Source organism: Convolutriloba macropyga, chromosome 9, assembly GCF_964194025.1.
Source record: "Convolutriloba macropyga chromosome 9, txConMacr16.3, whole genome shotgun sequence".
In the NCBI taxonomy this organism is placed as follows: Eukaryota; Metazoa; Xenacoelomorpha; order Acoela; family Convolutidae; genus Convolutriloba; species Convolutriloba macropyga.
This window is the reverse complement of record NC_134476.1, coordinates 62,703,455-62,717,234: the sequence shown is the minus strand read 5'-3', so window position 1 is coordinate 62,717,234 and position 13,780 is coordinate 62,703,455. Positions and strand designations below refer to the sequence as shown.

General features: G+C 37.7%; 2 non-coding genes across 2 annotated transcripts; both read left to right on the top strand.

Annotated features, from left to right (window-relative positions):
* The first annotated feature begins 1,031 nt into the window (after positions 1-1,031).
* LOC142347657 (5S ribosomal RNA) lies at positions 1,032-1,150 on the top strand. Its single transcript, XR_012760638.1, has one exon. It is a non-coding gene; the product is annotated as a 5S ribosomal RNA (ribosomal RNA).
* Positions 1,151-8,709: 7,559 nt separating this feature from the next.
* On the top strand, positions 8,710-8,828 carry LOC142347656 (5S ribosomal RNA). Its single transcript, XR_012760637.1, has one exon. It is a non-coding gene; the product is annotated as a 5S ribosomal RNA (ribosomal RNA).
* The last annotated feature ends 4,952 nt before the right edge of the window (positions 8,829-13,780 follow it).

The window sequence follows — 13,780 nt, the reverse complement described above, 5'->3', positions numbered from 1 at the left end:
GCGGATACTTTTTTGGAAATTGGTGAAAACTTGTCCAAAATGGTTCGCTGTGCCAGATTTTTTTGTTTTAGCCCCAATTATGGCTCAAGTGGAGCATGCCCACAAAAAATGAGCCATTTCGGACTAAAATTGACGATTTGGTGGCCAAAACAAAGTTCGGTGATCGAAAAAGTTAAGCCTCATCGAGCGCGGATACTTTTTTGGAAATTGGTAAAAACTTGTCCAAAATGGTTCGCTGTGCCAGATTTTTTTGTTTTAGCCCCAACTATGGCTCAAGTGGAGCATGCCCACAAAAAATGAGCCATTTCGGACTAAAATTGACGATTTGGTGGCCAAAACAAAGTTCGGTGATCGAAAAAGTTAAGCCTCATCGAGCGCGGATACTTTTTGTAAATGACAATTTCAGCAATAACCATTGCTCCAAACACACCCCATATACTTGTAAAGGCCATTCTAATAGTTCCCCTGCTTGCATTTACTGTATATTTGATATTTGGAACTGTCTCGGAAACATCAATAATAATTGTAAAATTTCCCTTTATTAATCTAACTTATAAGTTAGTGCAAATCGCTGAGTTCCATTCTTTAGCCTGCACTCCGCTAACGCAGAGTGCATTCAAATAAAACTTATCAAATAGAGTTGATACTTACCTATTTAATAAGTTTATCACAACAATTAGGCTAAAAGCAATTGAGCTATGATTTTCCCAAGTACCGGCCTAAACCCACTGAAGTCATGCCTCCGGTTCAATGTCCGGTCGAACAGGTTCCTCGGACCCAATTCATCTCTCCCTTGTTTTGGGGCCGTTCCACTGTATTGTGGATGGTTGGAAGCAAAAAGTTTGTGCGTTGGTCATAATACACTGTATGGCTACGAATTGCATAAATTATAACACAAACGTGGCTAAAATTGCATGTATTAAGTGACTATTTTGCAAACCGCAAGGCGGCGAGTTAAAGTGATCCTGTATATGAATATAGGACTACAATACAATACTGTTGTATATAAATTCGCTCCCACTTACGCAAATGCCTACGACCATACCATGTTGAATGCACCGGTTCTCGTCCGATCACCGAAGTTAAGCAACATTGGGCCTGGTTAGTACTTGGATGGGTGACCGCTTGGGAACACCAGGTGTTGTAGGCTTTTTCTTTTGAGTATTCAAACCTCATAGAAAACTTTTATTCGATATTTACACATTTTAGAGCCTCAAAAAGCCTCGGTGATCGAAAAAAGTTAAGCCTCATCGAGCGCGGATACTTTTTTGGAAATTGGTGAAAACTTGTCCAAAATGGTTCGCTGTGCCAGATTTTTTTGTTTTAGCCCCAACTATGGCTCAAGTGGAGCATGCCCACAAAAAATGAGCCATTTCGGACTAAAATTGACGATTTGGTGGCCAAAACAAAGTTCGGTGATCGAAAAAGTTAAGCCTCATCGAGCGCGGATACTTTTTTGGAAATTGGTGAAAACTTGTCCAAAATGGTTCGCTGTGCCAGATTTTTTTGTTTTAGCCCCAACTATGGCTCAAGTGGAGCATGCCCACAAAAAATGAGCCATTTCGGACTAAAATTGACGATTTGGTGGCCAAAACAAAGTTCGGTGATCGAAAAAGTTAAGCCTCATCGAGCGCGGATACTTTTTTTGGAAATTGGTAAAAACTTGTCCAAAATGGTTCGCTGTGCCAGATTTTTTTGTTTTAGCCCCAACTATGGCTCAAGTGGAGCATGCCCACAAAAAATGAGCCATTTCGGACTAAAATTGACGATTTGGTGGCCAAAACAAAGTTCGGTGATCGAAAAAGTTAAGCCTCATCGAGCGCGGATACTTTTTTGGAAATTGGTAAAAACTTGTCCAAAATGGTTCGCTGTGCCAGATTTTTTTGTTTTAGCCCCAACTATGGCTCAAGTGGAGCATGCCCACAAAAAATGAGCCATTTCGGACTAAAATTGACGATTTGGTGGCCAAAACAAAGTTCGGTGATCGAAAAAGTTAAGCCTCATCGAGCGCGGATACTTTTTGTAAATGACAATTTCAGCAATAACCATTGCTCCAAACACACCCCATATACTTGTAAAGGCCATTCTAATAGTTCCCCTGCTTGCGTTTACTGTATATTTGATATTTGGAACTGTCTCGGAAACATCAATAATAATTGTAAAATTTCCCTTTATTAATCTAACTTATAGGTTAGTGCAAATCGCTGAGTTCCATTCTTTAGGCTGCACTCCGCTAACGCAGAGTGCATTCAAATAAAACTTATCAAATAGAGTTGATACTTACCTATTTAATAAGTTTATCACAACAATTAGGCTAAAAGCAATTGAGCCACAATTACACAATTTATGTACAACCATTCGTTAAAAGAAGTTTAATACATATTAAGAAAGAGTTTCAGTTTAAAAAAGCAGTATTGAAGCAGAAAGTTCTCGTTAAAACTGAGTTTCTGTTCCTGTTGTATTAAAGACTTCTTTTGCGTCCGGCGCACTCAGCCATTTCAAGCACCATGGAGGGCTTCTACTGGCTGAACTTGGAATTTCAAAAAGATAATGGATCGGATTCATGGCTAGCCTCGTAGGGATGGTGTGATCGGCAACTTTCATTATCACAAGGTAAGTAACAAGTACTGTTAATTAATTAAAACAAAAAAAAATAAATTTTCAGGATATTAAATGTTTGATGACGTTGGTGGGACTCGAACCTCATTGTGTGGATGTCAGAATTTTAACCGTTATTAGTGCATTGCACTAAGTTTTGTTCTGTTTTTGGAGGTGTTTGGCATCATAGTTTCATTGTTCTCAGTTTGGAATTGTCTGAAAAGTTTAGACGGATGAAATTGGCTCATCCTGAGTCTCGAACCCACGCTCGCATTGTTAATATTGAGTTAGCTGTCCGCGCTAAGTTCCATGTTTGATGGCCCATAGTTTCAATACTCTTTCAATCGCAATACGAATTAACTTCCAACCAATTAAAGCAGATAGGTAGTATAAACAAATGATCTTAATTCGTATAATATAATAGTCGTCAGTCTGAGGAGAACAAATGCAAAAATTTTCTGTTCGAAAAGAAAGGACTGAAAAAGTTAAAATTAATTTTGTTTTAATTTCATAAGGGAAAGTGAATAAAAAAAATCAAAACTGACGAAAAACAAGAAGTGCTTGATTAAAAGTGCTACGCTGACCTAACCATAAAACCACTGAAACCAAACCGCGCGCAGCACAAAGCTAGATGATGAAGTGTTTCTCTTGTTTAATTTAATTCAGTGGAGTATGAAATAGATGGTAAAAAGACTGAAATAAAGATTTCAAAAGGAAACGAAGCTTGTTTAAATTGATAATTGCCGTAATTAGTTTTTGTTTTGGTGTTTTTGGTGATCTGTTCAGCCCCGAATTTACTAAGCGAGCGGCTGGCTGAATAGAATGAAAAGAATGAAGTGGATTAAGATTAAGTTGTGTCTGGCCCCGAATTGACTAAGCGAGCGGCTGGCCATACACTCATAATATTTCTGATCGGATAAAAGGACGCCTATGTGCAAAATAAAAAGTAAGAGAAGGAAATAAAAGGAAGGTGACACTTCTCGGATTCGAACTCTTATCGGTTCGATTTGTTAGTTACGTGTATACGTGATTCTCCGCTGCGCCAATTGGCTTGGCTTCAACAATTATACTAAATCATTTTGAGTTGGCTGTAGGTAGTAAACGCTTTGACTGATATATGAAAAAAAGAAAAACAAAATCGCATAGTGATAAATAAACAAAGTTGGAGTCGAACCGTAGCTGTAGGTATAGAGATCTTCGTGTTCGTTGCTCCTCACAACTGCGCTACTGGCTAATAATTTGTCTTATTTCGTTTGCTAGTCATTAAAATCGTGTGATGTTTTTCGCTGAGATTTCAATATAAAGTTGCACTTCCTTGTTATCCCGTTTTTGTCTTCGTCTTCCTATTTATTCAATTCCTAAGTTTTCCACTGATGTCAGTCCGGCTGCCGATTTTTCTTGGAAAACAATTTAAGGCCTTGAAATTGGGGATGCACTGGGGCTCGATCCTCATTCTGTCATTCATCAGTGTTTTGAGCTGCTACCTACGCCGGATGGCTAGTGTGCACCAGTTTGTCATTTCTTTTTTTGTTTTTGTTTAGTATTGAAGGTGGTCGAGAGTACTTTTGCATTTATTAAGCGGGCACTGCCTTTTCTTGTGAATTAGTTCCACTACAGACTGTATGTTATGTTTAATTGCCCGACTAATATACCCGTTTGCTAGTTTAATCTGAACTTCTCTAATTGTTTGCATGTTTGCGTCTTCATGAAGTTTTTGGACCTTGTAAAATCTAGGTTTTCGTAGGCAGATCCTCAAGGCTCTATTCTGGACACATTGTATTTTATTAATGAGTGCTTGGGATTGGTCAATCCAACAGGCATTTGAGTACAAAAAAAGAGGCCGGATCCAAGATTTGTATACCAATAAAAGACTCTCTTCGTTGATGTTTAGATTGCTAAGTCTCCACAGTTGAAATAACCTGCTGTTTGCTCTCTTTATTAGGCTTTGGCAGTGATCGTTCCATCTGAGATGAGGAGTGAGAGTAATACCCAGAAATTTTAGCGTTTGTGTTTTTCCGACGGGTACGCCTTTTATTTTTAAATTGAGCTCAGACTTTTTCTTAGATGGGTTTTTAAAAATCATGTACTGAGTTTTGTTAGGATTTATTTTAATTTTCAAGTGGTCACACCAGTCTATAAGGCTATTTAGTGATGATTGCAGATTGTTTTGAATTAGTTGTGTTGAGCGAGATCTGTAGTACAGGGCAAAATCGTCAGCGAACTGTGAAATCTGTGCTTTCATTTTTGGCAATCGGCTAACGTATATAAGGAAGAGAATGGGAGCAATTACACTGCCTTGGGGCACACCGGCTGTCGGGCAGAAACTGGCGCTAACACTAGTATTTATCTTTATGTAAACGTTCCTTTGTGACAAGAATGAATTTATCCACTTAATGATTGGGATCTTCAGCTCAATTGAATTCAATTTGTGGATCAACCCTAGACGCCATACGGCATCAAATGCTTTTTCAACATCCAAGCAAACTAAACCAACCATTTCAGACCATTGGAAAGCTTCACTAACGTGCTGAGTGAGTTTGATAAGATTGTCTGTGGTACAGCGATGTTTCCTGTAAGCGCTCTGAGTTTCGCCAAATACATTTAGACTTTCGCAATGTTCTAAGACAATGTTTTTCACAACAGTTTCGCAAACTTTGGCCAGGCAATTTGTAAGACTAATAGGTCGATAGTTTTCAGCCTTTGATCTGTTTTTATCTTGCTTTGGTATCATTGTTATCTGTGATTCTTTCCAATTTACTGGAACATACGAGTTGTTAATTGAACTAGAAATGAGGAGGCAGGCTAGGGCTTTTATACTCCGTGGTAACTCACTGAGCACTTTGTAGCTGATTTTATCTGGTCCGGGACATGACTTTCTCGATACTCTCAATATTTCATCGAATTCTTTTGTTTTAATCACAATACAAAGTTGCTCGGTGTCGACGTTTGTACTTAGAAATGCTTTGGTTTCTTTTTCGATTTCCTCGTGGTGTTCGGCAATTTCTGTTGGTACTGCTGTGTGGTCTTTCATTGTGTCTTTTAGGAGTTGTTTGAAAAGCTCGCTTTTCTCATGATCTGTGACTGCCTTCGACTCTTTATATGTTAAATCGGGATAGTCGCGAGTTTTTTGTTTTGACTCGTGGTCATTTGTTAGTTCTTTTATTGCTCTCCAAAAACCTTTGCTGCCCTTGTCTCTTGCACGTGCCAGAATTTTAGCTCTTTTTTGTTCTTCTGATTGCCTGATTGATCGTTTGATTTCTTTCTGCAGATAATTTATCTCGGTTTTTAGAGACCTAAATTCATCGTTAACTGCACCTTTGAGTTCTCTTCGCTTTTTCCTTTTCAGTTTTATCAATTTTTGTGTCTCAATACTGTAAGGAAGCTTGTTTTTGTTGACATAGGAGTCTTCTAACGATTTGTGTATTATTTCAACCAGATTGCTGCTAAACTTATTTAGTTCATCCTTTCCCGGATACTGCGCAGGCCAAAGGTCCGATGATCTATACGATTTTCTAGCGTTTTCTCTGAATTGTCTGAAGTCAATTTCCGATTTCAATTCAAATTTTTTGCTTATATTGAGGTTAAACGTTGTGATTGTGGTTCTATGGTCACTTCCCAGATCCTCTGAGACTTCGAAATTACTAAAATTCCTAAAAACTGTACTATCGCAAAAGTGTAAGTCGAGCATGTTTTTACTTTTTCCGTCGAACGACTGATATGTGTGGTGACCGTTGTTTAGGAGTTTAAAATGACCGTTGTCTATTAGATTCAGGAGTTTCTCACCGTTTTCAGAATCATACGAGCAGTTTAATTCTTGGTGGAGAGAGTTGAAGTCACCACAAACAAAAACATTTGTCATACTTTCTGAGAATACTTTTTCTAGTGAGAGTGGTTTTCCAGGTGAATTGTAAACAGATATTATCCAAAAGTCTCCAAAATACGGTAGCGTGATGCATAATTTTAGTATTTCCAGTGTTTTTCCGCTGCAATCGTTCTCTTTTTCAGCTGGTTCTGTTCGGTTTATGACGATGTTGTTCTTTATTAAAATAAGAGAGCCATGATGACTGTTGGTATAAGTTTCTGTTGCAACAACATAATTACGAAGATGGTTGGTTTTCTGCCATTTTTTCACTTCATTCACGCAAATTATGTCTATGTCATTTTCGGCTAGGAATAAAATGAGATCGTTTATTTTGTTGTTTAGACCTCGACAGTTCCATTGCAAAATTTTGAGCTTATCCATTTTGGTTAAAGTTTTGGCTGTTTGATGTGTTGTTAGGCGGCATTGAATTAACAGGGATTGCATTTGCACTCTTAATGCTCTCATGTATTTTTTGACCATCAATTTTTTCATTGAAGATGCGTGAGGCGCTGTTAGAGACAATGTTTATTATATCACTATAGGACATGGTATTTAGAACTGTTCGTATTTTGCTCAAGACTTCGGCTACAAGAACAGCTATTTTTTCAGTTTGTGGCGGCATTTCAACGTTGGTTTGCGGTTTCAAGTTTTTCGATGCAGTAGAGTATTTATTCTCATTTATCTTTCTTGAAGCCTCAGCTAGCTTCTGCTGATAGGCCGGACAACCGCGATAAACTGTCGCATGAGCACCGCCACAGTTAGAACACTTAGCGTTTTCTTTTTGAACAGTACATTCTTTAACACTGTGCTCCTGCGAGCAGCGAAGACATCGAGTAGCATTACTGCATTCTTTTGCCGAGTGACCAAATTGTTGGCATTTGAAACATTGCATTACATGGGGTGGTTCACGGCTTGCTTCACATCGGTATAGCTGCCAACCTATTTTGACACCATGTTTCTGAGCTGCACTAACATGGTTATTGGAATCAGTTATGACTCGAATTAATTTTGTTGGTTGGCCAGTTGCTCGGCTTGTTATTCGTGTAACTTTGCTGACATTCATTGCGTTGTTGTTTAGGAGCTCAGCTTTTATCTCATCTTCACTAATGCTGTGATGCACATTTACAATCACGAAGCTTGGTTTGGTTTTTGGCTTGGGAAGTGTGTTTCTGGCATTCACAGCAGCATTAGGAAAGGCTTGAGTTAGGTTTACGGTCAGCATTAGACATTCTCTAGAAGCGAGGTCCTCAGGTTGAATAAAAAAATCGGTATTGTTCTTCAGCTCTCTTATGTGCTTTATTTTGACCACTGGAAAGTTTGATCTGATTGCTCTCGCAAACTGTATTTGTGATGGCCTTGGATCAATAGAAACAACAATTGGTCTAACGTTGGTGATTGGAATTTGTGCCTGTTTTCTGAACCTTTTTCTTTTACTTCGCACTTCATTAAAATCGCTTTCATCTTGTGTTGTTTCGTCGGCTGTCATTCTGGCTTCAGACAGAAGCCTTTCAATTTGGCTCATTTTAAAACTCAGCCTCAAAGAGGCTCTGACTTCTCGAAAAGTTCTCTAGTAAGATTTTGAAGATGAGGGATAAAACTTAGCAAAAAGTAAAGACTTTTGAGCTTAAGACTTTTGAAGTTGAGAATGAAACCGGAAGATAAAGCAAAATAAAAGTCGGGATTTAAGAGGAAAAGTCAGGATTTTAAATCTTAAGCAAGTTAAAAATCTCTTTTAGTGGAAAAGCAACTTTTAGTGAAAAATCTCTTTTTATAAAAGACTCACTCCCAAAGGACTTTCCTGCACAAAGTGGAGTACTTGCTTGTGGCTTTCCTATCACACTTTGAGGTAATGATCCGAAAGTGACATTAATAGCTTTTCAATCATCATGGACAATTAGGCTAAAAGCAATTCGCCACTGATTTTCCCAATTACCGACCTAAACCCACTGAAGTCATGCTTCCGGTTCAATGTCCGGTTGAACAGGTTCCTCGGACCCAATTCATCTCTCCCTTGTTTTGGGGCCGTTCCACTGTATTGTGGATGGCTGGAAGCAAAAAGTTTGTGCGTTGGTCATAATACACTGTATGGCTACGAATTGCATAAATTATAACACAACCGTGGCTAAAATTGCATGTATTAAGTGACTATTTTGCAAACCGCAAGGCGGCCAGTTAAAGTAATCCTATATATGAATATAAGACTACAATACAATACTGTTGTATATAAATTCGCTCCCGCTTACGCAAATGCCTACGACCATACCATGTTGAATGCACCGGTTCTCGTCCGATCACCGAAGTTAAGCAACATTGGGCCTGGTTAGTACTTGGATGGGTGACCGCTTGGGAACACCAGGTGTTGTAGGCTTTTTCTTTTGAGTATTCAAACCTCATAGAATACTTTTATTCGATATTTACACATTTTAGAGCCTCAAAAAGCCTCGGTGATCGAAAAAGTTAAGCCTCATCGAGCGCGGATACTTTTTTGGAAATCGGTAAAAACTTGTCCAAAATGATTCGCTGTGCCAGATTTTTTTGTTTTATCCCAAACTATGGCTCAAGTGGAGCATGCCCACAAAAAATGAGCCAATTTGGACTAAAATTGACGATTTGGTGACCAAAACAAAGTTCGGTGATCGAAAAAGTTAAGCCTCATCGAGCGCGGATACTTTTTTGGAAATCGGTAAAAACCTGTCCAAAATGATTCGCTCTGCCAGATTTTTTTTGTTTTATCCCAAACTATGGCTCAAGTGGAGCATGCCCACAAAAAATGAGCCAATTCGGACTAAAATTGACGATTTGGTGACCAAAACAAAGTTCGGTGATCGAAAAAGTTAAGCCTCATCGAGCGCGGATACTTTTTTGGAAATCGGTGAAAACCTGTCCGAAATGATTCGCTGTGCCAGATTTTTTTGTTTTATCCCAAACTATGGCTCAAGTGGAGCATGCCCACAAAAAATGAGCCAATTCGGACTAAAATTGACGATTTGGTGACCAAAACAAAGTTCGGTGATCGAAAAAGTTAAGCCTCATCGAGCGCGGATACTTTTTTTGAAATCGGTAAAAACCTGTCCAAAATGGTTCGCTGTGCCAGATTTTTTTGTTTTATCCCAAACTATGGCTCAAGTGGAGCATGCCCACAAAAAATGAGCCAATTTGGACTAAAATTGACGATTTGGTGACCAAAACAAAGTTCGGTGATCGAAAAAGTTAAGCCTCATCGAGCGCGGATACTTTTTTGGAAATTGGTAAAAACCTGTCCAAAATGATTCGCTGTGCCAGATTTTTTTGTTTTATCCCAAACTATGGCTCAAGTGGATCATGCCCACAAAAATGAGCCAATTTGGACTAAAATTGACGATTTGGTGACCAAAACAAAGTTCGGTGATCGAAAAAGTTAAGCCTCATCGAGCGCGGATACTTTTTTGGAAATCGGTAAAAACCTGTCCAAAATGATTCGCTGTGCCAGATTTTTTTGTTTTATCCCAAACTATGGCTCAAGTGGAGCATGCCCACAAAAAATGAGCCAATTTGGACTAAAATTGACGATTTGGTGACCAAAACAAAGTTCGGTGATCGAAAAAGTTAAGCCTCATCGAGCGCGGATACTTTTTGTAAATGACAATTTCAGCAATAACCATTGCTCCAAACACACCCCATATACTTGTAAAGGCCATTCTAATAGTTCTCCTGCTTGCGTTTACTGTATATTTGATATTTGGAACTGTCTCGGAAACATCAATACTAATTGTAAAATTTCCCTTTATTAATCTAACTTTTAAGTTAGTGCAAATCGCTGAGTTCCATTCTTTAGGCTGCACTCCGCTAACGCAGAGTGCATTCAAATAAAACTTATCAAATAGAGTTGATACTTACCTATTTAATAAGTTTATCACAACAATTAGGCTTTTAAATAATAAATTCAGATGCTATTATTTACAGTTGTTATTTACAATGATGTTGAAATAATTCAGCAGGTTTCATTGATGAATCGTTACAGTTGGTATTTACAAGGAAAATTTATCAGATTTAATTGTTGAAGCTTTACAAATTAAGTACAAATTTCAAATAGTTTTTTGTTTGTTCAGGGGTTTCTTGCCAGGATCCATTTAGGACACTTGCCGTAAATCTAAGAGTTTCAACTTTCATATTTACAAAGACGTCGCGCCAACTATTCAGCCTTAGGGTACTTCTCGCTCCAGATAATTGTTCGCATTTGAGAATTAAATGTTCCGATGTTTCAAACTCTTTTTCGCAATAGCTGCAAATTGGTGACTCTGAAAAATTTTTCATCCATCTAATCTGTTTGTCAACAAGACAATTGAAGGCAAGGCGATATAAAAGATTTTGTTGTTGTGGCAAAAGTTTGTAAAATTTCCAGATATTTTTGCTAAAGAGAGTTAATTCTTTCGTTGAACAATTGTACTTTATGACGGATTTGTTTAAGCGGTCCTCGATAAAACTTGTTGGAAAAACTTGAGCAATGACATACCAGTAAATCTCACTTGTTCTTAAGGCTTTGTCAAGTCTCAGGGAAGTTTCGATGTTGTTCTTAAACAGAAGGATACTGTTGTCAGTTTGAGAGACTTTGAGCTTTAAAGATTTTAAGAAAATTGTTAAGTCATTTGGAAAGGAAACATCGTTCTCGTTTGATGAGTTAATTTCGTCTATCAGTTTTGCTGAGATTATTTTTGATGTAATATGTGGAAGAGAGATACCGCCCACAGCAACAGATTGGTAAAGAACTTCACTTCTAATTTCCATTTTGTCACCAGTTTTTAGTAGATTGTTGATGAGTTTTTGAACATTCGTCAGAATATTTACTGTTGTGTCCGTGTGTCTTGAATAATACAGGAACTTTGGAAGGATAAAAGTTTCAATGATTTGTCTCTTGGCTTTTAAAGTTTTCGATCGAGAAATGAAGCGCATGTAAATGGCAATTTGTGTTTTGATGAGATCAAGTAAGTTTGTTGATGATTTATCAGTAAAGAATTTAATGCCCTGGATTTTTGTTACACGTACAGTTTTATAGAAAGCTATGTCTCTCGTTGACAGGATCTCACTCTTTTTGACGTTGATTTCTAGTTGAGTGCGATCGCAAAAATCTTTGACAGTGTCAAATAGTCCTTCAATCGATGATATGCGTATTGAGCAAGTAATGTCGTCTGCATAAGCCACTGTTTTTGAGCTGGTGAATCCTTTAATATGTGGTGAGTTGTCTATACAGCAAAGCAAGGGCTCAACAGCAAGTATGAAAAGTAAAGCTGAAAGGGGACAACCTTGCCTAACTCCGCGTTGTAGTACAATTGTTTTGGAAAGGTAGCCATTGATTTCAATAATTGCTTTCGTTTCATTGTAAACTGTTCTGATGGCAGATTTTGTGTATTGTTCAATGCCAATTTTATCGAGAAGGGCGAAGATGTAATCTCTGTCTACTTTGTCAAAAGCTTTTGAAAAATCCAGATTCACAAGGCATTTGCTGTTATTTAGTTGCTTATGGGCTTTTCGAACTTTATTTAATGCTATATGGATTTGTCTTTTGCTCAAGTATGCATGCTGATGTTGGCCTATTATGTCTTCAAGATCTATTATGATTCTGGCAGATAGAATGTGTGATAGAATTTTGAGGTCAGTGTTCAGCAAGCTTATAGGTCTAAATTCATCAACAGTTCTCGGATTATCAGTTTTAGGCAGAAGTTTTAAGATTGCAATATTTTGGCTTTCAGGGACTTTTTCAGTTCGAACAATATTGTTGAAAACGCTTTGTAGCAATGGGGCCATTTCTCTCTTAAAAATCTTGTAAAAGTTTGAGGTTATTCCATCCGAACCCGGTGAGCTTTTTGCATTGAGTTTGTTAATTGCTTTCAATACTTCATCTATGGTGATTTCATTTACATCATTTGTTGCTTCGTTTTTGCGCTCGTTCAAATGGTCAAGAAAAAACTCAAAAGAGCCTTTTTTCTTGCTTTTGTAAAGCTGTGAAAAATGGTTTTCAAAGACTTTGATGATTTCTTCCTGATTTGTTGTAACACTTGCACCAACCCTAAGTGAAGTAATATTGTTCGTGTTGTTTTTTTGCTTTGCCCAAGTTTTCAAGTCTTTCGCGTTTCCAAGTTCGCATGATTGGGTCAATTTCTTGAAGTGGATGAACTGATCTTTTTGTTTGTTGTTGTCATACGCATTTATTTTCGAGACTGTATCATTATATCGTTTTAAAATTTTTTCATTGGAGTCATGATTTTGTATTTGTTCTCTCAGCCTTTTCTCTTCGGCCAGGATGTTTTTCATTTGCGAGCTTAAGATTTTTGATTTATTAATAGCTAAGGCTTGGCAGACATCACGTATGTGGCACTTCAGCTCTTCATAACTTTCATGTGTCAAACAGTTCATTCCAAATGCTTCTATTTCTGTTTTGATGTACTCTTTGTTTGGAAATAAAATAGCATCGTTCATTTTCCAAAAGCTTTGGCCTCGTTCTTTTTCTTCGCTTTTGTTGCTTAGTTCTAACAGCATGTGATCTGAGAAATTGCTCCGATGTACTTTCATTTCGCTGTACTGGGTTTGGTTTGTAAAAAAATAGTCTATTCGTGAAAAAGACGATGTTCTTTTGTCATAGTGTGTGAAATCAAGTACGTCCAGTTCTACCGCTGCATCAAAAAGTAGAGCATGCTCTGTAACCGTTTGGAGCTTTACAAATCGCTTAACTCTATCGTCTACGCTTCGAAGAGCAGTTGATGTGTTTCGCGAATCATGACTGAAAGCATTAAAATCCCCTGCTAAAACAATAGATCGTTCCGTGTTGAGTTTCGAGAGATTTGAGCTTAATTGCTTCAACTTTTCACAATAGAAGCTTGTATTCAGATATACATTGAATACAGTTAGATTGAGTTCCGTAAAATTCCTAGCCTTTGGGAGTGAGTAAAATTCTTTTAGCCTTTGGGAGTGAGTCTTTTATAAAAAGAGATTTTTCACTAAAAGCTGCTTTTTCACTAAGATTTAAAATCCTGGCTTTTTCTTTTACCTTTTTCTCCTAATTTTACTCTTCAAAATTTCTTTTAAATCCCTTTCCTCCTTAGCTTTAGCTTTTTAAGTTCCTCTTTTTAAGTTGCTCTCTCCTTTACTGTAGAGCGCTTAGAGTTCTTATTAAGTTAACTTCTGAGTTTTCCAAAACACTAATTTTTATTTGAGAAACCTTTCGTTTGTCACAATCTACTTTTCATAAGTCTTCGTCTTCAAACAATTAAGTTTTCCCCTATGGGGGAGAACACTATCCCCTCGTTGATTACGCCTACTCCCAGCGAAAACCAAAATATGTATTCT